The 21,947-nt window shown below is 55.0% G+C and overlaps 1 protein-coding gene across 2 annotated transcripts in view; it reads right to left on the minus strand.

The window, feature by feature from the left end:
• TNS1 (tensin 1) overlaps nucleotides 1–21,947 on the minus strand; it is a 201,261-nt gene that overhangs the window by 170,104 nt on the left and 9,210 nt on the right. For both annotated transcript variants that reach the window (XM_042995305.1, XM_042995306.1), the window contains exons 2-3: nucleotides 11,552–11,666; nucleotides 279–316 (exon numbers count right to left, since the gene is read on the minus strand). The gene's annotated coding sequence lies outside the window, so the exon portion shown is untranslated. The remainder of the gene's footprint in view (nucleotides 1–278; nucleotides 317–11,551; nucleotides 11,667–21,947) is intronic.

Consider the following 21,947-nt stretch of genomic DNA (forward strand, 5'->3'; position numbering starts at 1 on the left):
CAGGAGCTGCGGAGACCCCGCGCGCGGCCCCCATCCAGAGCCCCCTCCCCCTCCCCCGCCCCCCTCCCGCCAGTCCCGGCCCTCGCCTTCACCTTGACCCGGGCCGCTCCCGGCCCCAAAGCTTAGCATAAACAAAGAGCAGGGCAGGGGACGACCCGCGCACCGCCCCCGGCCCACCGGCGCCCCGGGCGCCCCCCGTGCCCCCGCTCCCGTCCCAGAACCCGAACCAGTCCCGTCCCCGAGCCCCCCGCAGATCCAGGCGGCCCGCGGCCCCTTACCTTGGCCTGGCATTTCCGATGACAGGAGAAGCTGCAGACTGTGAGAGGGCGAGACACAGAAAGAAAGTTTAGCCGCGAGGTATGAAATGGAAACTCCGGCGAATCTCCTCCCACCCCCGCCCGCACTCCGCGCTTGGGAGGGAGGGAGGGAAGGAGGGAAGGAGGGAAGGAGGGAAGGAGGGAAGGAGGGACGGAGGGAAGGAGGGAAGGAGGGACGCAGGGAGGAGGCGGCGGAGGGGGGCCGCTGCCGCAGCTCCCCGGGGCCCGCGGGGTGGGAACGCCGGGGACTGCGGACCCTCCGGCCGGGAGGCACTGAGCCCCCATCACCAGAGCCCCTGGGGCAGGCCTGCGAAGGTGGGAGGAACAGGAGGAGGGGAGGGGGGGACAGACTCCCCCGCTGGATCCCTGCCAGGGGCAGAGGTGGCCTGGACCCAGGCCCCATGCCAGCCGCGCTAAGGAATAACGGGGGCCTTCTCCCCTTACACACACACACACACACACACACACACACACACACACACACACACGTGCGCGCGCCAGGAAGGCAGTCGGCACCCCAGGAACCACAATCGCACTCACTCTCCCCCAGAGAGGGACACACGGACCCGATTTACAGTCCAGAAGAAGACCGGTGCACACATACATTCGCATTTACACCCATACACACACAGACTCACCCATAACCACTTATACCCGTACACTCAGCCAGACTTGCAAACATAACCATATGTACACATATAGCCTCACACACACTCACACTCATGCCCAAGGGAAACCTCTGACTCAGGGACACCAACACACAGCCTGACACGGACGTGTAGACACAGACATATGGACAGATGCTCATACAGGCTCACAAACTTCTTGTCCATCATTTGAAACATACACACACACATACACACACACACACACACACACACACACACACACAAAGGACTTAATTCTGCCCTCCCACTACCAGAAGCTGGAATCAAATTTCCTCTGGGGTTCCCTCCGTCTGGAATGTCCCAGCCCTGCCTGCCCCACCCACAGGGCCCTTCACCCTGGGGTTTGCTGGTCCCCTCCCACCAAGTCCCACAGATAGAGTGAGGGGTCTCCTGAGCTGAGCTCCTACACGGACTTGACCTTATTTGCTACCCACGACCTGCTGAGACAGTGGGTTAGCAGCACTGGTTAGAGAACAGGGGTCGGGGAGGCAGGGGAGCTGCTGCAACCCCAAATCCTTGGTAGCCACAGCCAACTGCCCTGACCTCTTGGATCCACAGTTCCTCTAATCCTTTTCTGTCTTTGAGCCAACTTGATTCTCAGCAGAATGCAAAAGGGGAGACTGAGGCACAGAGGAAGGCCCAGAGTTGCCAAAAGAGGCTCTGGGGCTCTCCATACCAAGGCTTCTGATTGGTCCGTGGGAGTGGAAGTCCAGAGGCACAATGGGTGGAGCCTAGGATTCAACCTTGGCTATTGGCCCTCCTCACCTGGGACCTTGTTCTCCCAGAACCTAGTCCTGGCCCCAGCTCAGGCGTGTGACTCAGCTGCTGTGCACAAGGCTTTCCTGACCCCACCAGCCACCCAGCCCAGCTCAGGGACTTCTCCGCCCCTGGCCACACCAAGACGTATCCACCCCGGCCACCCAAAACAAGTCATGCCCATCTGCTAGCCTTTCTGCTTCTCTGTCTCCCCACTCTCACTACCCCAGCGTGGCAACTCCCCTTCAGACTCCCCAGCCCCACCTCCACACCTTCTTTTCTGGCCTCAGAATATGGAATTGAGAAAGCCTCAGGCTGAGTGTGGCCTGAGCTCTGAAGGCCTTTCCAGCCAGACCGGGCCCCCACTGGGCCACTACCTCCAGCCTGAAGGAGCTTTCCCCTTCCTCTGCTAATCAAATCCCAGGCCTTCAGGAAAAAGTCCTGGACCCCTCATCTGGAGGCCTCCCTCACTGTTCCCTACCTCCTTGCAGGTATCACCAGAGAGAGCATGTTTCCCATCACCTCCTTGGTTCCTACAGCTGTGGGCTCCTTCAAAGGAAGGATCTCTCTCTCTCTCTCTCTCTCTCTCCCTCCCTCTCTCTCTCTCTCTCTCTCTCTCTCTCACACACACACACACACACACACACACACACACACACACTACACAGTGCCTGGTATACAGCAGAGGTTTAACAAATGATTGATGAGTTGGACCTGACTGAAGATCTCCCCTGGAATCTATGTACACCCCCATTTAATCATTCCCACCCCACTCTCAGCCTTTCCCTGAGCCATACTCTGCCCCCAACAGTTAACTATCCATTAAAATGGATCCCTAAGTATCCAATCTGGGCCTCCTGATCCCAGTCTAGATACCAACAGCCAGGATTCCATCTTCCTCCAGTATCATACTGCATACCTGACAGTTCACAGAATGCACCAAACTCTTGCCTGCCTCAGGACCTTTGCACTTGCTGTTCTGGCTGCCTGGAACACTCTCCCTCACCCCAGCCGTCTATTGTTCCCCAAGCCAAATCCTTCTCCTACTTCTAGAATCCACCAAAAGCCATCTATCTCCCCAAAGAGGCTTTTCTGACCACCCAAATTACATTAGGTACTTCCAATATTCTTTCTCAGTGGTACCCTGATAATTTCCTTCTTAATACAGTTCACAGTCTGAAGTCAACGTGGGCAATTCCTGCTCATTTATGAATAGTGCATCTCCCTACACTAGACTCACCAGGACAAGGAGCATGCCTGTCTCATTCGCACCATATCCCCAGTAGCTAGAACGGTATCTGCTCCAGCCCACAACAGCAAACAGCAGCTTTGTGCAAATTAGAAAAAGGCTTACCCTCTGAGCAAACCAACCCCTTGGACACACAGCTGAGTAGAGTATCTTTGTGGAAATGGCAAGGAGGTGCCCCCTCTCCAGGCAGACCCCACTCTGTACCTGAGTGTGTGGTTTGGAGAGCAAAGAGTGGCTGCTTCCAGGGCTCCCTCGGGTAGGCGCCCTTGGCAATGAACAGCCTGCATGACCATACAGGGCAGCCCCGCCTATCACACAGTGGGCAGACACTCCACAAATGCCCTTGAATGGAGGGCAGATGGAGAAATCATCGGGCAACTGCAGTACAGTGTTCTGAGGGCTCCCTGCATGCTGGAATGCAGAGAACTTGCCCTTGAAAGCTCTATAGTGGGGAGCAAGGGAAGACCTCCCCCAACCCCCCAGAGCCCAGAAGACAAAGGCTCGGCAAACTCAACTCAAGTGGCAGGTTCCAAGCAGCTCTGCTGAGAGCTTTTGACACCTTAGGAGCACCTGCCCACCACTCCCCAAGGAGGCCCTCTTGCCCTGAGTGCCCTCCAGGGACTGTGCACTCACAAATTTGTCACCCCTTCTCAGCAACCCCCCACACACCCGGGGCAGTATTTCCTACTCTGACTTGCACATCCCCTCTGCTGTAATTTGAAACTTGAGCGTGACATTCTGCTGGCTTCTCACTTCCCAGATCAATGGCACCTCCCGGAACCCTCTCCCACAACGAACAGGGCTGCTTTATACACCCAACTGAATATCATCGAAAGGCTGGTGTGTGACCTCTGGGGCTCAGTCATCAAAGGCACTGTGGCTTCAGCCCTGGTCTCTTGGATCACTTGCTGGGGCAGAAGCGAGTTCCGATGCCACGAGGCGCTATAGACAGGGCCACGCGAGGAACGGCCACGGCCCCCTGCCACCGGCCTGCGCCCATTTGTCAGGCACAGGCCCAGGCCACCTGGCAAGTGGATCCTCCAGGCCCTGTCTGTCAGGCCCTCCGATGACTACCACCCTGGCCGCAGCTTCATGAGGGACCCAGGGTCCAAACCACCCAGCTAAGTCACACGGGAACCCCTGACCCTCAGAAACTCTGTGACACAATAATTGCATATTTATTGTAAATTGCTAAGTCGGGGGATGATGTGTTAAGTAGCTACAGATAAACAACACAGAAACCAGGGCACAGGATCCCTCATAAAGCAAGAGGCTAAAGGCTGTTGCTGGGAATTGAGGCCAGAGGCCATCTCCTCAGTCCTGCCTTGCGTCCTGGGACCAGCATGCTCCTCCCCGTGACCCCTTCTCCCCTCTCCTTACCCTACAATACGATTAGTCATCCTGTCCCAGAAAGTAACTCCAAAGAGGCAGTTGGGTCCCCCTTTTCCTGCCAGCCCCCCACCACTGCACCAGTTCGGGCCAATTATCCTTCCCTGGGCCCCGTCTCCCCTCCAGCCTTGTCCCCCTTCAATCCACAGAACCACAGGCCATTCTCGAGTGCAAACCAATCGCATTTATACTCCTTCTTAGAAACACCTGGTCCAGCACCTCAGCACGCTTATAAGGCCCCGCACAGGCAGGTCTTGTCTTCGCCTCCAGCCACTGCCCCAAAAGAGATCTGTTGCTGCCACAGTGAACTCCCCCAAAGGACATTGAGGCTAGTAGGCCTGAAATGGTGAACTCATATACATCCTCTGAGGCCCAGTTCAAAACGCCCCTCCCTAGATGATCAGGCACTCAAAGGCTCTTCCTCTGTGCTCCCAGGCAGGTCCTGTTCAACTTGGCAGCTTGGTATCCTGCCCCTTCTCCTAGCACAGGGTCTGACATACAGATGGGGCTCAACACACGTGGAGTACACTTAAAACTGGAAAAATTCTCCCCAGCCCAAACCACTGGGACTGGGGCTGATGTTCCGGGGCAATGAAACAGACACAAGAGAGGGTAGGTGAGCCCTACTTTTCAGCTCAGCTCCTGCTGGGAAAGGGCAAATAGGGACCGTGGTCAGTGCTTTCCGGGTGTGTCAGTACAAATACTACCTACGATCCAACCTGGTCCAGCTCTCCATCTACCCACTTACCTACCTGGCTGTGTGTAGACTGGCTCTCAGCTCAGATGTAGGTCATGCTCTGTGACCTGGGACAAGTTACTTAACCACTCTGAGCCTTAATTTCCTCATCTATAAAATGGGGGCAATAACCGTATCTACTTTACAGGGTTGTTATGGGAATTAACTGACTCCCTATATGCGGGCGACCCACAGCATAGCAGCTTTTCATCCCTGCTGTTATTATACTGGAGAGCCCCCAACTCCTAGTCAGGAGGCCCGGCTTCCGGTCCCAACTGCCATCATATAGTTGTGTGACGTGAGGCAAGTAAGTCATTCCCACTCTCTGGTCCCCACCACGCCCTGCTGACTCACACTCATTTGCCTACATTACCCCTGAAGTTCCCTACATCACTGAGCCCTGGAACAGATGGTCCTCAAGCCCTCTTCCAGCTGTGACAGTCTGGGTTACCCACCAGTCTCCCCACCAGTCACCACCTGTCTCTTCCTCCCTCCAGCGAACAGCGAAGAAAGCGGGGGAAGCCCAGGTTCCAACCCTGCGCACATCCCACACACTGGAGGAAACACCCAGCCTGTGATTGACATGGATGCCCACTCCACACTGTACCACACCTCACTGAGGGTCAAGGGCAGGAATACGCCACCCTTCCCGGCCTGATGTCCTCTACGCTTGAGTCCTTCCCAGATGCACATCTCAGGATCAACCCCACCTGAGCGAACCGTGGCCCTCCCCAGCTCCCACAGAAGACAGTGGCCTCTGAAGCCAGTGACTCTGCAAGATGAAGCCCCCTGGGGAGTGATCCCATCAAACCAAAGCTCCGTGCAGCCCCGAGAGTCCCATCTCTGCCCATGGGTGTCAACAGTGACCCCCACACAGCAGGGCACCTCCCCTGCTTTCCAGGCTCCTGATACACCAGCTGGTGGCCTAAGAGGGAGCTGAGAGCCCCATAGTGTAGAGGGGTCCATAGGTTACCTTCTGGGGTGGAAAAATGCACCCCCAACCCCAGCCCTCAGCCAGCTCCCGCCTCACTGGCTCACTGGGCTGCCAGGACTCTGTCCTGAGGTGGCTTCCTGCCTCTCAGGAACACAGGAAGCCAACATTGTTGGGATCTAAATGGCCTTTTCCTCCTGGCCTCGGCTTGGAAAATGAGCACATAGCCTCAGTGTGCACCTGACCCCAGCAATAACCGCCCACACCCCCAGTGGGCCTCAGCTTCTTCCCCAGCTGACAGAGTGACTAGCCCAGCCACCCACCTGCCCACCCAGCCTAACAGCCCTTCCCTGCTCTGCTGATCTCCATGGCCTTGGGCAGGCCATGGTACTCAAACAGTTGTTCAACATTATTCTAGTTGTTTCTATGAAGGGGTTTTTTTATGGATAAGAGTAACATTTAAATCAGGAGACTTTGAGTAAAGCACATTAACTTCCATAATGTGGGTGGGCCTCATCCAATCAGTTGAAGGCCTGAATAAAACAAAGACCTCCCCAAGCAGGAAGAAATTCTGCCAACAGACTAGTTTAGAACTTGAACTGCAATTCCCTGGGTCTCCAGCCTGATGACCTACTCTGCAGATTTTGGACTTGCCAAGTCTCTGTAACTGCATGAGCCAATTTCTTAAAACAAATTACCTACCTATCTCTATCCATCCATCAACTACCTACCTACCCATCCATCCATCTATACACACATCCTGTTGGTTCTGTTTCTCTGGAGAACCCCAACTAATGCAAGGGATGGTCAGAGGTACGGGCGCCATGAGACTTTGAAGTTGAGCGAGAAGAAACTTCTAGATCATCCCGTCCAGTGCTTTTGAAACTTTCATGCACATGGACTCCTATGATATTGGCACCATCATGCGCATGGACTCCTTTGATATTGGTTACCATTCAGGAATGCTCATTCTGTACCAGGCTCTGTTCTGAGCCCTTTATGTGTACATATTATCTCATTTCATCCCCAAAGTAAGTCAAGGAGAGAGGTGTGTGATGTGTGTCATTTGAAAGGAGAGGTAACTGAGGCTCAGAGGGGTTATGCGACCTGCCTAAGTTCTCACTCGTAAGTGGCAGAGCTGGGATATGAATTCAGGATGCCTGGGCTAAGTACAAAACCACCATCCATTCTGCCTCCTGATATATTTAACTCCCACAACCAGAGCTTTTCTGATTCAAATGGGCAGGGGCTCCAGAGTCTCAGCCCCTCAAGCCTTCCCTTGGATTTCTCCTTTTTCCTACCTTCTCAGGCCCCTAAAGTATCTCAAAAAAAAAAAAAATCCAGTTCCTTTGGAGAACAGTTTAGAACCTCTAATCCAGTCCAATCCCTCTTTTAGAGAAAGGGGAAAGTCAGGCCCAGAGAGGTTAAGTGTCTCACCCAAGCTCACACAGCCAGAGCATAGCAAGCCACGACAAGAACCTGGGGTCTTTCCACCCTACCAGGCTGCCTCCAATGATTCCAAAGAGGTCCTCAGAAACAGGGTGAAAGCTGTCATTGTCCGTGAAATAACAGAGGAGAACGAGCTCCCTGAAACAAGTTTTCCCCAAATCCAACCAGTAAGGGCTTCTGAGTAGGCCTGTCCCACTGAGAGGTGAATTGTCTTCCCCGGGTACATCCCACTCTGGGGAGGCAGCAGGCACCTCCCCTGCCTTCCAGGCTGGTCAGTGGCATTGAGAAAGGAGGTAGTCTAAAACTAGGCCCACACCGAGGCCCAGATGGCAATCCTTGGGCTCTGGAGCCGGCATTTTGGTCTCTCCTCTCAGCTTTCAGCCTAACAGGAGGCTAGAGCCCTTTAGCAAGGCCCTAGACTCCCTAAAGCACTGCCCCCAAGGACCTGGGGGAAACCCACCGTTTGACCTGAGGAACTCATAAACATCCCTCCAGACCCAGCCTCCTTCTGCCTTCCCTGATGAAGCCTAACAGGAAAATCTCTGCTAAGTCAGAGACAACCTTTCTCATACACCTCTGTGTCAGCTTGGCCACATGTTCTGTGATTGTCTCATGGCATGTCTGTCTTCCCAGGTCAGGGGCTGGGTTTCGGCACCAGTACCTGGTACAGCGTCCAGCCCAGAGGGCCCTTAGTTCACGACTGCCAGGTAGATGTCCTTGTGTGTGCAGGAGGTGAGGTGGCAACCTACACTGGGAGACTTATCTAGCCTTTACAGACTCCAACAGAGGAGTTTTCCAGGCCCTCCCACTGGCCGGGGCTCAGGGAACATTCTTGGTCCAGCCCCTTCTCTACAGTTGAGGAAACTGAGTCCTGAGTGGTGACGTGATCTATCTGAGGTCATACAGCCTGTGAGTGGCAGGGCCAGACAGAGTGCCTGGACCGCTAACAAAGGCCTGGGGCCTCTTCTCCTCCCATTGTCTCATCCATCTGTCTCCCTCACAGGGAGCCTTAGTCCAGAACACTGGTATTCATTTTACAGCCACACACAGAACCTCAGTGTTCCTCGCAGTAACCACCCCCCCAGAGACGCAGGACAGGGTTTATTACTAATCCCATGGTACACAGGAGGAAACAGGCTCAGGGAAGGAAAAGACTGGTGACAGTCTCACAGTGACCTCTCTGCCTGTATATCAGTCATACTTATGCCCAAATGTCCTGCCACCTTCGTTCTTTGCCTGCATTGTCCATCTTTGAGTCTCCCCGTCCAGAACTAGACCCTAGGTTCCCTGACTCCTTTCCCCATCCCCATCATCGACCCCAACCCCTTCAGCCATAGTACATTAAACAGTGAAATGCGGAAGGCAGGGAGCAGAAGACTGGTCCAAGCTATAGAGCAGGTCAGCCAGAGGGAGACAGGACAAACGCCCCCATTTCTCTAGATCTAGGAAAGTGCCCTCACTTTCCATGCCTGCACTTGGAGTGCCCTCGGCACTGCAAGGAGACTGAATTCAGAGCCTTGATGTTCCATGCACCCCTCCACACTCATCACCCTCAGCCACTAATCCAGAGAATGACCATGTTGTGACCCCAGACTCGAAGACCAAAAAAGGAACCAGAGAGCACCACAAACCCTTCGGTTTGGGCTTGGTGAACAAAACATGACCTGGGTTTTGGTCCACAATCACCCCCTTAGCCGGGGAACAACCTGTACAACCATAGCTGGTGGCCGTGGATGGATGGGTGGGTGGGTGGATAAGGGGGTCTGTCCATCTTGTGTCACCTTCTGCTTCCAAAACACAGAGAGTTGGCCCACTCCTGTATCTCTCACCAGCAAGCCCAGTGGCTCCAACCCCATCCCCAGGCCTGGTGACCCCAACCCTCTGCTGAGAATGCACATCGTAGTCTCCTGTAGAGCTGGGAGTCTTCAATCCTCCCTTGCTGGGCCCAGCCGCAGCCCTTCCATGGCCCAGTCCTGACACCTGGTGGTGCCTCTGGGCTGCAGTCCTGGCTTTCTTCCCACTTCTCAATAACTCATTCAGAGCTGCCAAACCAGCCTGGCAGCTCACTGGCCACCTGCCCTCCACTCTGGTTCACACTGGCAGGGCCAGGCTCCGAACCAGGTAAAACCCAGGTCTCACCTTGGCGGCCTTCCCTTCCCACAGGTTCACATCCCCTCCTCAACCCAGGCCTTCAAGCCAGGTCAACTGGGGAACTTAGGACTACAGACTATTACAGAATTTGCAGCCAGAGATGTGCCAAGGTCAGACATTGAGTGCCAGACTTCCTTCTACCCCACCCCTGTTCTGCCTCCTATCAGAGGAGTGCTGGCGGTCTGGGGTGAAGGGAAGGCACACCAGGGAAGGAAGGAAGGAACTGGTGGGAGGTGGAGGGAATGGAGGCTCAGGGGCTAACTTCAGCGGGTCGACTGGGGGCGGTGACGCAAGCAAAATGGAAAACGGCGCCCCCAGCAATCTCCTCCTGACTCTCCCGGCTCCCACCCTAACCCGACACCGTCCCAGCCGGACCTCTTGGGAGGAGGGTGACACCATGCGGCTTACTTTGGTACTGCAGAAGTCCCTGTGCCTCCTAAATTCCTTCCGGCGTCCCAGCTCTTCAGTCAAGGACCATTAACCTCTGCCCTTTGCGCATAGCAGGACGTGCCTAGAATGCCTCCACGTGCACATTCACACACACTCACACATTCCCATCCACCCACTCCCCCCTCCAACATACTGCTGAAACTCCTTGTCTAGGAGGACTTCCCTCCCCCAGAGAGCACACCCTCGACAACCCCACTCGGACCCAGCCAGCTGTGTGCCTTGGCAAGAGACTTAACTACTCTGAGCCTTGGTTTCCTCATCTGTAAACTGAGGGCGACACTAGCACTTTCCGGAGGCTGCGAGCCCTGCAGGAGATCCATGTGAGTGCTTTCATACTAAGTGCTTTCGTGCTTGCTCCCTAGGCTCTGATGCCCAGCTTCCCAGCCCCGCCGAGACTGGCAGGGAGGGAGGGGAGAGTCCGGGTAGAGCCACGTGAGTGAAGACCCTCGGGCAAGAAGGAGCCCGGCCCCTCTGGCATGTTTGATATACTTGGCGTATTCCAGAACTGAGCGAGGTGCAGCCGGGGTGAGTATGGGCTTGGGGGACAGGGCGGATGGGTCAGAGAGCTGGCACGGGGTGGGTCCTGCTGGGCCTTGGAGGCACAGGAAGGAGTCAGTGCTTTGTCTTGAGCGTAGTGGGGGCTCCCGAACCTTTACCAGGGAGCTGACATAACCAGATCTACATGGAGTCCCTCTCGGAGCTGGTGAGGACAGTAGATTGGAGAGGGCGGGCCAGGACGCCAAGAGCTGAAGTCAGCCCTCCGGATGACAGGTGCTGCCAGCCTGAATTGGAGAGGCTCAGTGATTCAAACTACACTGGGGGCCCTGGCGATTGATGGGAGGTGGGGGGGGGGGGGCAGGAGAAGGAGGCATCTGGTAGGGCCGCTGGGCAGGGGGTGTCAGTCACCATCACTGAGACTGTGCGCGGGGCCCCCCTGCTGATTTTACTGTGTGATCTGGGGCAAGACACTGACCTCTCTGGCAACAGTCACAGCCAAATCCCAGGCCGTGTCAGAAGCACATGAGAACAGTGATTGAAAAAGCCCAGCAGCCGCCAGGCTCTCCCCCAAGTCGGATTCAGAGCCTCTTGCACTCCTCCCTAGCTTTGGCGTCTTCCTCAGTGCCAGGCACACTTCCACACACCTCCCCCACACCGTCCACACGCCATCCACATGCGACACCCCTTCCACGTGCCTTCTTCATATCATCCACACGCATCCCGGCCATTCGCTCACAAGCCACAGGTCATGCCCGTGCCACCCACACCTGCCAGGTACCATCCACACACACCCACAAGCTTGCCATCTGGTGTGCGTAGCACATCTCCCCACAGGAGAACCAGGCACCAGGCTAGGACCCCGAGGACATCTGCCCCGGCCCCAGGCCACCTCGTTCCCATGACAGTGCTCTCCCCCCCCCCCCCCCCCCCCCGGCCAGAGCCTGACCAGCTGCTCACCTTTGCAGGTGCAACCCTCCCGGGTGATGGCCTGTCGGCAGATACCACAGGGCTTCACCTTCTTGAAGGTCTTCACCTTGAAGTGGTGAGTCTTGGGGGCCTCCAGATCCTCCGGCTGTGGGGGGTGGGGGGAGAGGCACAGTGATCAGGCCTGGGCAGAAGGCCGGGGAAGGAGGCGGAGGGGACTAGGGGACAAGTGGGCAAGGACTGGGGAAAAGGAGAAGTGAGAGCCCCGTCAGGGGTGACAGGCCTGGGCCCATTTCTGGGAGGAGGTGCCCCAGGAGAGAGAAAGCTGAGTGTGACCCAGACTCCCACAATTAGCTGGGTCAGCCTACCGGGACACTGATTTTAAATGGATTGCTCAATACGGTTTTACACGCGCACACCGCACAACCACACCCCGGGAGGCTGTCTCATGGCCGACCCGGTCAATAGCCCCCTAAGGTAAGTACTGTGGCGACTCCTTTCACCAAAGATGCATTTTGCCGGAGCTCTAAGCTTCACTGTGAGGTTTCTGTCACTCAGGATTAATCCGTGGGGTTTATCCACACAGTCGCACAGAGCAGCAGCACCTCGTTTTCATCACCGTGTGTGAACACAGCTAATTCCTTTCCCTGTCCGTGTCCCCATGTCGCCAACGTGCCACGTCCCTCCGTTCTCTCTCACCCCCATCCCTACCACCTCCTGCCCCAGCCCGGGCTTCTTCCATCTTTATTTTTGGTTCTTTGCACTATGAAAATATTGGCATGTTAAATCTCCTTTTTATTTATTTTTTTTAATTTTTTTTCACATTTATTTATTTTTGAGAGAGAGAGACAGAGTGTGAGTGGGGAAGGGGCAGAGGGAGAGGGAGACCCAGAATCCGAAGCAGGCTCCAGGCTCTGAGCTGTCAGCACAGAGCCCAACGCGGGGCTCAAACTCACGAACGGCTAGATCATAACCTGAGCCGAAGTCGGACACTTAACCGAGTGAACCACCCAGGTGCCCCTTTATTTATTTATCTGTTTATTTATTTATTACTTATTTATTTATTTATTTTTAAGTAGGTTCCACACCCAGCATGGAGCCCAACATGGGGCTTTAACTCACAACCCTGAGATCAAGACCAGAGCTAAAATCAAGAGTTGGATGTTTAACCAACTGAGCCACCCAGGCAGGCGCCCCTTAAACCTCCTTTTTAAAACGACAGCACCACACACATGCGATGAGAGGCAGGCTGACAGTCCAGCCTTCTCTGTGTCCGACTGGCTGTGAGCCCTGAGCCAGTCACCAGCCGCCGCGGCCACAGGCCTCGGTTTCCTGCTCTGGATGGCATGAGGTTGGGCACCACACCCTCAAACTCTGACAGTCTGTCCTTCGTAACCACATATGGGAACACACTCTAAGCCACAAAACCCTGCACCCACACTGCCTAGGACCCCCTCCTCCCATCTGCAGCCCTCAGCCCAGGCCCAGGCTCAGGGAGCTTCCCGTGGATGCCCCGTGAAGCCATCCCTGCCCACGGGCGCCATGCCTCTCCAAGGCCCCTCACCCTGGTGTCCAACCTGATGCATTTCCCGGCTTTGGCAGCAGGGGCCGGCAGAACACAGACATCGGCAGCTCCCTCACCCTGCGCAGGGCTCCCTGACACCCCTCTGCACACACATGGCCACACACAGAGACACAACCTATAGCAGACCCTGAAGTCCCAGGGGAGGGTTCTTCTCTTCAAGGTCCCCCTCCTTGTGCCCTGCTCCAGAGCCTCCAAGCGCTGACACAGGGGCCAGAGGGGGCGACTTGTGTGTTCAGAGCATCCCGAAAGCTAGCAGGTCCAGGACTCCTCTCTGAAGACACTGCAGTGGTGAGTCCTGGGGGGCAGAGTGAGTCTGAGCCGCGAGAGATGCAGAGAGAAAAAAACAGACAAAATGAGAGAGACACAGAAAGCCAGAGAGACAAAGAGGCAGAGAGATAGAGAGGGAAAGAGAGAGACAGAGACAGAAACTCAGAGTTGGAGAGACCGAGAGACAAAGATAAAGACAGAGAAACGGAGAAAGACAGAGAAAGACAACAGAGAGTCAGAGAGGAAGAAGACAGAGATAAGGCAGAGACAAAGGCAGAGATGAACAAGCACACATGGAGAATAAGAGAAATTAGATAGAAACACACAGAGACTGTAAAGGGAACCAGAGAATCAAAGGGGCAGACAGACAAAGGGACACAGGAGCCAGCTTGAATGGGCCCCCAAACGCTAACTCTGGGAAGACTTGAGCATCACAATACAGAACGATAGCAGTGGCCTAAATGAGCCCATGCTGATATGCAAAATACGTGAAAAAATTCACAGTGTGATGAGAAACGGAATACTTACAAATCTCAAAGCACCTCACCACACCACACTTTTATAAATTACAAAGGGAAAAAAGTCACTTTTCCCGGCAGACTCCACGTTAATCAAATGATCAAAGCGAACATCACCAGTAATGGGAAGACTGGAAATCGTGCGCCATGGCGGACACACACTGAGAACAGAACATCACTTCTGCCACTTCCCTGCCGAAGAGACACAAGCTGAATCTAATCGTGAAGAAACATCAGGCCAACGCAAATCGAGGCACAGTCTACCAATTAAATGGCTTATAATCATCAAAAGTGACAAGGTCACAAAAATCAAGGAAAGATGGAGGAGATTTCCAGACTGATGGAGTCTAAAGAGATAATGATTGACAAAAGCAGTGGCTGATTCTGAACTGGATTTTTCCCATGCCCATAAAGGACGTCAGTGGGACAACTGGCCACACTTCGGTGGGGTCTGAGGAGGACACAGTAGTCATGTATTGATGTCAGGTCCCGGACGTTGATGGCTGTGTTGGGTTAGGTAGGAGAAAGTCCCTGTAGGAAAACCAGGAAAGCATTAAAGGGTGGCAGGGCATTGTGTCAGCAACTTACTCTCAAATAGCTCAAGAAAAAAAGTTCTTTGCACTGTATCTGCAACTATCTCAAGTTTGAGACTGTCTCAAAATTCAAAGAGACAGGCAGCTAGAGATGGCAGGGAGGCAGGATGGATCAGAGACAAAGCCCAGGGCAGAAGCGGCAAGGGCAGGGGGCAATGGAGCCAGAGTGGTGCCAGAAGCCCAGCAGTGCCCCCTAGTGGTTAAGCCCAGCAGCAGGGCCTGGGTTCTGATACTCCAGCGTGCTGGGTCCTAGGAGCTGTGCTTCCAGCTTCTGAGGATGGGGGCAGGACATGACAGGGCACTGTCCTGCTCTGGACCTCATTCAGTTGTCCCCCAGCCCGCAAGGAGGGTAGGTGAGCTCCCTCCATTCTGAGGTCTCACCTCCCCTATTTTCCCATCTGAGCCCCTGGCTGGCAGCCTTCCAGACAATCTCTGTCATAGACATTCCAGGGAGGGGGCCCAGCCCAATGTCAGACGCAGCAGCACCCCCTGGGCTGGGGGGAGGAGCAGGAAGGGGACCCGGAGTTCAATTTAAGGCCTGTCTGGGGAGGCAGGCAGGAAGCCCTTAAGCCCAGTCTTTTCAGGCCTACTCTAGCCACCCCCTAAACCTGCCTCTCCCACCCCACTGAGTCAAGCAGGGCCCCCCATTCTGATTTATCCCCCAGACTTCTCCACCTATACCCCAAATTCAGCCCTTCCCCCAAAGCCGGCAGAAAGAGACCTTCTCCCCAAAGTATACTTGGAGCAGTGGAATCTCCCAAAAGAGGGTCCTGGCTGCCCAGTGAACAGATGGGGAGCAGGCGGAGCCTTCCAGACTGACAAGCAACCGCCCAGACTTCTCCCGTGGGCCCTGGGCTTGCCTGCTCTGCCTGCCCAAACTCATAAATGTGAGTTTACAAAATCTCTCCCCACACAGGCTTGGAGAACAGGAACAGGGTTTCAGATACACTCGGGGCCTCACTCGCGGCCTCTCTAAGCAGCCTGTGGGCGACGGCCCAGCACACTCCTGCCCCTCACCCCCACCCCATTCTGGCTCTCTGGCTCAAGGAGTGCTGGGATGGGAATCTAGAGACCTGCTGTCTAGGCTGGTGACCTTGAGAACATCAGTGACCTTCTCTGGTTCTCACAGTCCCCAGATAGAAGTGCCGGGTTTGGACAAGATCCTCTGAGTATAGACAGAGCAGGGGAAACAATGGGCCCGTTTGAGATGAAGGGATTGGAGGAACGGAGGGCAGGACATGCTCATGGTGACACAGAGAGATGTCTCATGAGATATCACCCCTCTGTGAGAGTCTAGGGAACCCAGGTGGGAGTGAGGAGGCCAGCTTGGCCAACCCCAGGCAAGTGGTTCCAGGCTGTGACCTCCACTTTACAGTATTGGCTCACCGGCTATCCAATGGGTATCTGGCAGTTTCATTGAAAGGGTCACCCACAGAGGTATGAAGATTTCCCAGTTTGCTGGAGGAGAAAGTCTAGGGTGGGTGAACCTTATGTCTTCAAATATCTGAAGGAGGTGTCACGGTAAGAATGAACCAGACGTGATCTATGAAGTTACTGAAAACAAAACAAAACTCAGTGGGGGGCGGGCAGAAGTCACAAGGACACAAGATTAGACTCGAGGGGGTACGAGAACTTCCCGACGACCACATGTTAAAATCCAGACAAAGAAAAAACATGGGGGTCGGGTACCTTCACTGCCTTCCCCCAGAGTTACTCTGCAGATACAGGCAGAGGATGTGAACGAGCCCGTGAAGTGCAAATCTCTGTGCAGGGGTAACCACTTGTTGTGACAGTGCTCATCATTTTTCCTGACAGGTGGCAGACAGCCTCACAAAGCACTCCCCACCCTTCCTAGCTGGATTAGCTCCTGGAGGGCCTGGGGGAAACTAGGGGGACACAGAAGACACAACAGGAGCTCCCCGATCTCTCCAACACCCACTTCCCTCAAGAGCCAGAGCCCCGAAAAGGGAAGGGGTCCCAGCCCAGAAGTCATACTTCCCCACCCTCCGAGCCCAGAGTCCCCTGCCCCTGTGACAAGCCCACCCAGCATCAGAGGGCTTTCCTGGGCCTCAGGGGGATCCTCTCTTTCCCACCCTCCATTCAGCCAAGCCTGCCTGCCAGATACATCCCAGCCAGAGGGGCGGGGCACATCTGGCTGCGACAGATTTGGCAGGAGTCCTGGGCCCTGGGGTGGGAAAGGCTGATTGTTGGTTCCTCCCTGCCCCGTGGGGGCAGAGTGTGATGGTGTGGGGGTGGGGAGTGAAAGGGGATTAGCAGCCCTAGGGGTCCTCCAGCTCAGGAGTTCCTGCCCCCTCCAGAGAAACTTCCCCAGCCCTATCCCCACTAGGTTCCCTATGCCCTGAGGCTAGGAGCCCTGGAGGATGTGGCCAGAGGGCAGAAGTCTACGCGGCCAGTGAGCCTCAGGGAAGAGAGTCACCAAAAAGCAGGCCTAGGGCAGGCCTTGCCCTGCTTGCTGGCCATCCACCAGTCCACATCTGGCAGTCTTGTGCTAGGCTGCCAGGCTGGCATCAGCTGTCATTTCTGTGGAGGAGACTCAGACTCCCCAAGGAGCATCTGGGAGACCCCGGTCACCTCAAGAGCAAACTTCCCCCAACCCCACTTCCTGTCACATACACACCAAAGTTCCTTACCCACCACCACCACCTGCAATCTGCTAGCCAGCTAATGGCCTGACAGTGTTCTTGGTCGCCAGGGTGGAAAACTCTGAGTCACCCCCCAACTCCTGGCCCTCCACCCTCCAATCCAACCAGCTGCCAAACTCTGAATTTTGCTTCCTGAACACTCTCAGCCCTCCTGTACTTTTTGATTCCAGGGCCGTTGCCCTATTGAAGGCCTTGTCACTTCAACCTACGGCTACCGCAACAGCCTTCTGGTCCCCTGACACCGGGCCCCTACTCCCCACATAGCCTCCATGCAGCCTCTAAGGAGCACCGCTCTATGAGGTCACTGATGCCCCCACTCCCCCCAGAATGCTTCCATGCCTACCCATGAATCCAAGATGAAACCCGGACTCCCTCAAGCCAGCCGGGGAAGCAGCCTTGGTCCGTAAGCAGCCCACCCCGCCATCTCAATCCCCACACCCCACTCCCCGACTCCCTGCCCTGCGTCCACCTCTGAGCCTCTGCTCTGCTCTTGCCTCCTCCCAAAATGCCCGTCCTCCCTTCTCAGCTGGCCAAGCTTCTAGGCTTCTGTCCTCATCCTGGAAGGCTTCATCCAAACCTCACCCCCTCAGGGAGATTTTCCCCATACCCTCCCCCACACACCACCGGCTCAGATTCAGTCTCTCCACTGCTGCCTTCTTTTGGTGTTTTGAAAAGCGTAAAAGCGCTGGAAAAGACGAGCATGCTTGTTCCGTGGCCGTGATTCACCGTTTGTTAATGATGTGCCACTTGGGTCCGCGCTCCCTCTCCGTCTCTGCCCCTACACAAGCTCCACTGAGTCTCACGCGCAGGAAGTTCCACACCAATGTGGTACTATTATCTAATATTGAATTCATATTCTCATTTCCCCTTTTGCCCCATTAACATCCCTCAGAGCTGGGCCGTTGGTTTTGTTTTTCTTTTGCACTCAGGATTCAGGCAGAGGCCTGTATTACATTTCGTTGCTAGGTTTCTTTCATCTTCTTTCATCTGGACCCATTACTCCTCCTTTTGATTTCCCTGTTTCGAAGACTCTAGGCTCTTTGGCAGGAGGTCCCTCAGGTTCCTCAGGATTCAATTCAGGCTAAGCACCGCCCCCCACCTGCAACCCAGGTATCCCTTCCTCTCCTGGTTGTGTTTTCCTGGGGCTGCATCATAGGACTCTGTGCAATGTGACTGTCCCTCCCCTCCCTTGTTAGCTGGGTGGCCCCAGGCAAGTGTTTGAACCCCTGTCTGCCTCACTTTAGTTAAATGGGCTGATAAAAGTAACCACCCATAGCTTGTGAGACAATGCCTCAAAAGCCAAGGGAACAGCACCTGGCACATAGTAAAAGCTCCCTAGCTATGGGCTACGTTTCACCTTGTCTGTCACTCCTGCGTGTGTATGCGTGTGTGTGTGTGCGCGCACGTGCGCGTGCACGCTAGACTAGCTCCCCAGGTACACGTGTCTGCCGGTACTTCTGCTCCATGTCCCTCAGGTGCTGGAACAGTGTGATCCCTAAAGAAGGAGCGAATTGAATGGAGTTGATGCCTGGCCTCAGTTCCCCGTGTAATTGTACCCCACTGACCTGCCCTCGGGGAGAGGACACAGGTCACCCCCTTCACCAGCCACCGATCCAAGCTCAGAAGAAAGCTCTCTGACTGTGAGTAGCCCTGCATCTCTGTGGAGGGAGGAGGGCAGGGGGCGGCACTGACTGAGTTCCTCCCAGGTGACAGAGGAGCATGGGAGGCATGGGAGCCCAGGACTCAGCCCCTGACTCGGTCCCCTGAGCTGAATGATCTCTCCCCTCAGCTGGCCTCTCTCTGCGCCACTCGGCTCCTTCACAAACCACATCCCAACGCTCCTGATCAACAAGTCCCAGGTCCCTTTTTGTGCCCACCCTTCCCGGGGTGGAAGGACACAGGGACGGGATAGTCTGAGCCACATTCATGGGCTGGTGCCACGGCAAGAGGCTGCCACGGAGTCCCTCACGGACCCCTCACAGTGACGATGAGGTGAGGAGCTTACTCCAGACACACAGGTAGGGCAGGATGGAACAAAGATTCGAATCCAGGTCTGACTGAGGCAAGGTCCCAAGTCCCTAGCCACCTCACTGCCATCATCTGTAACAGTATGCCGGAAGTGGCCCGTCCTGGCCATCTCTAGGAGCCCTGACAGTCACATCGTCAGTGCCCCTCTACCCAAAGGCCATATCCTGGCTAGTTGACCCTGTCCTATCCATCCACAACTATCTTCATTTGCTGTACTTGGACTTCCGAGCTCTCAGCTTCACCTCTGCATTAAAGGCCTCCCAAGAGGCCTTTCCTAACACCTCTGCCTCTGCCAATCCAGGTTAGGTACCCCCTAACCTACACCCACAGCTTCCCTCTTGGCAACACCCATCTTATTATAATCATCAGCCCAAGATCTGCAAGCTTCTTGAAGAAAGTAGAACCCCATCATCATCCATGAAATGGATGGACAGGCAGTGGGTGGGCAGGCGGGTGCCAACATGGCCCAATGGCCGGACGGTTTCTCCATCACACACGGTACTTCCCCAACACCAGCCCGTACCCCTCGCTGCTCGCCCCCAACCCCCTTTAACCAGAGCTCCAACACCCCTCACCCCGCACCGGCCCTCACCTTCCCTGTCCAGGAACACTGAACCCAGCGGCCATGTGGCCTTGGGCAAGCCACCTACCCTCTGTGGGTCCCCTTCGCCATGGCTGGAAACTGGTACTTGTCGTCCCTGCCCTTTGTGCCTTACGGAATCACACTGAGGTTCAAACGAAATTGTTTAAGTCAAGGAACTGTATACAAGAAAGGCAGAGAGAGGCAAAATAACTTGTCTGACCACCACAGCTATCCAGTGGCAGAGTCAGGATTTGGACCCAGGCAGGCTGGCTCCAGAGGCCGTGTTCTGAGCATTGTTGTGCTGTCTGCAGGGGAAGGCCTTGATTGTTCTCTGCCTTCACATCGTTCTCCTGGCCCCATTCACATCGACTCCACACACCCTACCCTGAAGGAGTCCCAGAGTGGAAAGCCCTTGATGGGGGACCAGGAGACCCAGGTTCTAGTCCTGAGTCTAGCTTGCTGGGTGGCTTTGAAAACATGCCATCATACGATAAGAGCTGACATTTCTTGAGCCCTGACTGTGTGAGAGACACGGTTCCAAATGTGTGGGTCTATTAGCTCATTTGAAATCTAACAACCCTATAGGTAGGTGGGGAAACTGAGGCACAGAGATGTAAAGCTACTTGTCTAAGGGCACACAGCCAGCAAGTAGCGAGGCCGGGATCAAGGCCAGGCACGGCACTGTCAGCGAGCACACAGCACTTCCTTTGAACACTGCAGAAAGACAGTGAGGTACTTGTCTCGGACTTTGTGCCTCAAAAGTCATTCCGAAAAGCTTTGCCCAAGGAGGGGTTTGTTTCAGACCCTGGTCAGTCTCATCCAGCCCAGCCTAGGTCCCAAACCCTGCTTATCAGGAAGCCCCGGGTGGGCACAGCCCTCACGGGCAAACAAAACTCCAGAGACAGCAAATTCAGGACCAGGAGGTCAGACTGGGGTCTATGTGGCAGAAACCGCACGCTGAGAACCTGAGGGCTCGTGAGGACCCTTCCGAAAAAAATACGTGCTTAGCACTGGGAAGAGCATGAACTCCAGAACAGAGAACACTTCGTTGTCTGCAGCTGGAAATGGCCTCAGAAAATACTATCCACACTTCTGCGAGGTCCAGAAAAGTCGAGTGGCCAGCCAGAGGCCACGTGGCTTACTCAGGGCAGGGCCTGGGCGCCCTCGCCACTCCCCGCCACGGCCTTGTGTCTCTTTCAGCCCCACCACCCTTGAGGCGTTCCTTCCAGTTCCAGAGGACAGAGTGGCTCTAACTCAATCGGCATAACATCAAAAAGCCTCAATTAATGGGCATGTATTATTCTCTAAATAAACCATACTCGGATATGTAGAAACAAACGGGAGCATTTGATGAGAGAATCAAGTCATGCAGAATATGTAGCTCTACCCCTCAGCTAATAAAGTGATATTTGTTTCATTCCTAGAGCTTGTGAAAACTATACCCTGCAGATACGTTGCTTCTTGGATGAAACATCTGTAGCTATCCCTGTCCGGGAACATGTGCACACATAGACAATCATGCACTCACACTAGGGCATAAGACATCTCTTCCAGACCATGCCTCAGTTTACCTTCCTAAGCTGCAGACCCAGCTAGTTCTTGGCCCCAGAATAACTGCAGACCCAGCTAGTTCTTGGCCCCAGGCCCTGGGCAGTCGGGAGCCTCAGAGGTGGGGTCCCGGCCCACAACAGCCATCCCAGGTAGATCCTCCCCGCACATGAGATCTGGGATACAGGGGATCCCACGAGCCAAGGTTTCCGAGAGGGGGAAGGACCAGCATCTACTGAGCACCTACTGTGTGCCTGGGTACCTGATCTTTTGACATACATTACCTCTGTGCTCATCCCAGCTATACAAGGTGTGTTTTATTATTCCCACTTTACAGATCAGGAAACTGAGACTCACAAAGGGAACTGTTTTACCCAAGGCTGCCCATCTAGCAAGTAATAGAACTAAGATTTTAACTGAGGCCTGTCTAGTATCAGAGTCCACGCATTTCCCACCGCCAGGTGCCTTTCGAGGCAGAAGCAGCCCCCCTGGCAAGGTCTCCAGGGCTTCTGTGCCCCATCTCCATAACTGGTGCCATCTACCCCTCCATTCCCTGCCACAAACACACACCCCAGTCCCACCAAGGCCCACCCAGAAGAGAGGAAGTTTGCCGGTACAACTACCCATGCAGCTGTGGGGGAGGG

The sequence above is a fragment of the Panthera tigris genome, chromosome C1 (genome assembly GCF_018350195.1).
Source record: "Panthera tigris isolate Pti1 chromosome C1, P.tigris_Pti1_mat1.1, whole genome shotgun sequence".
Taxonomy (NCBI): Eukaryota; Metazoa; Chordata; class Mammalia; order Carnivora; family Felidae; genus Panthera; species Panthera tigris.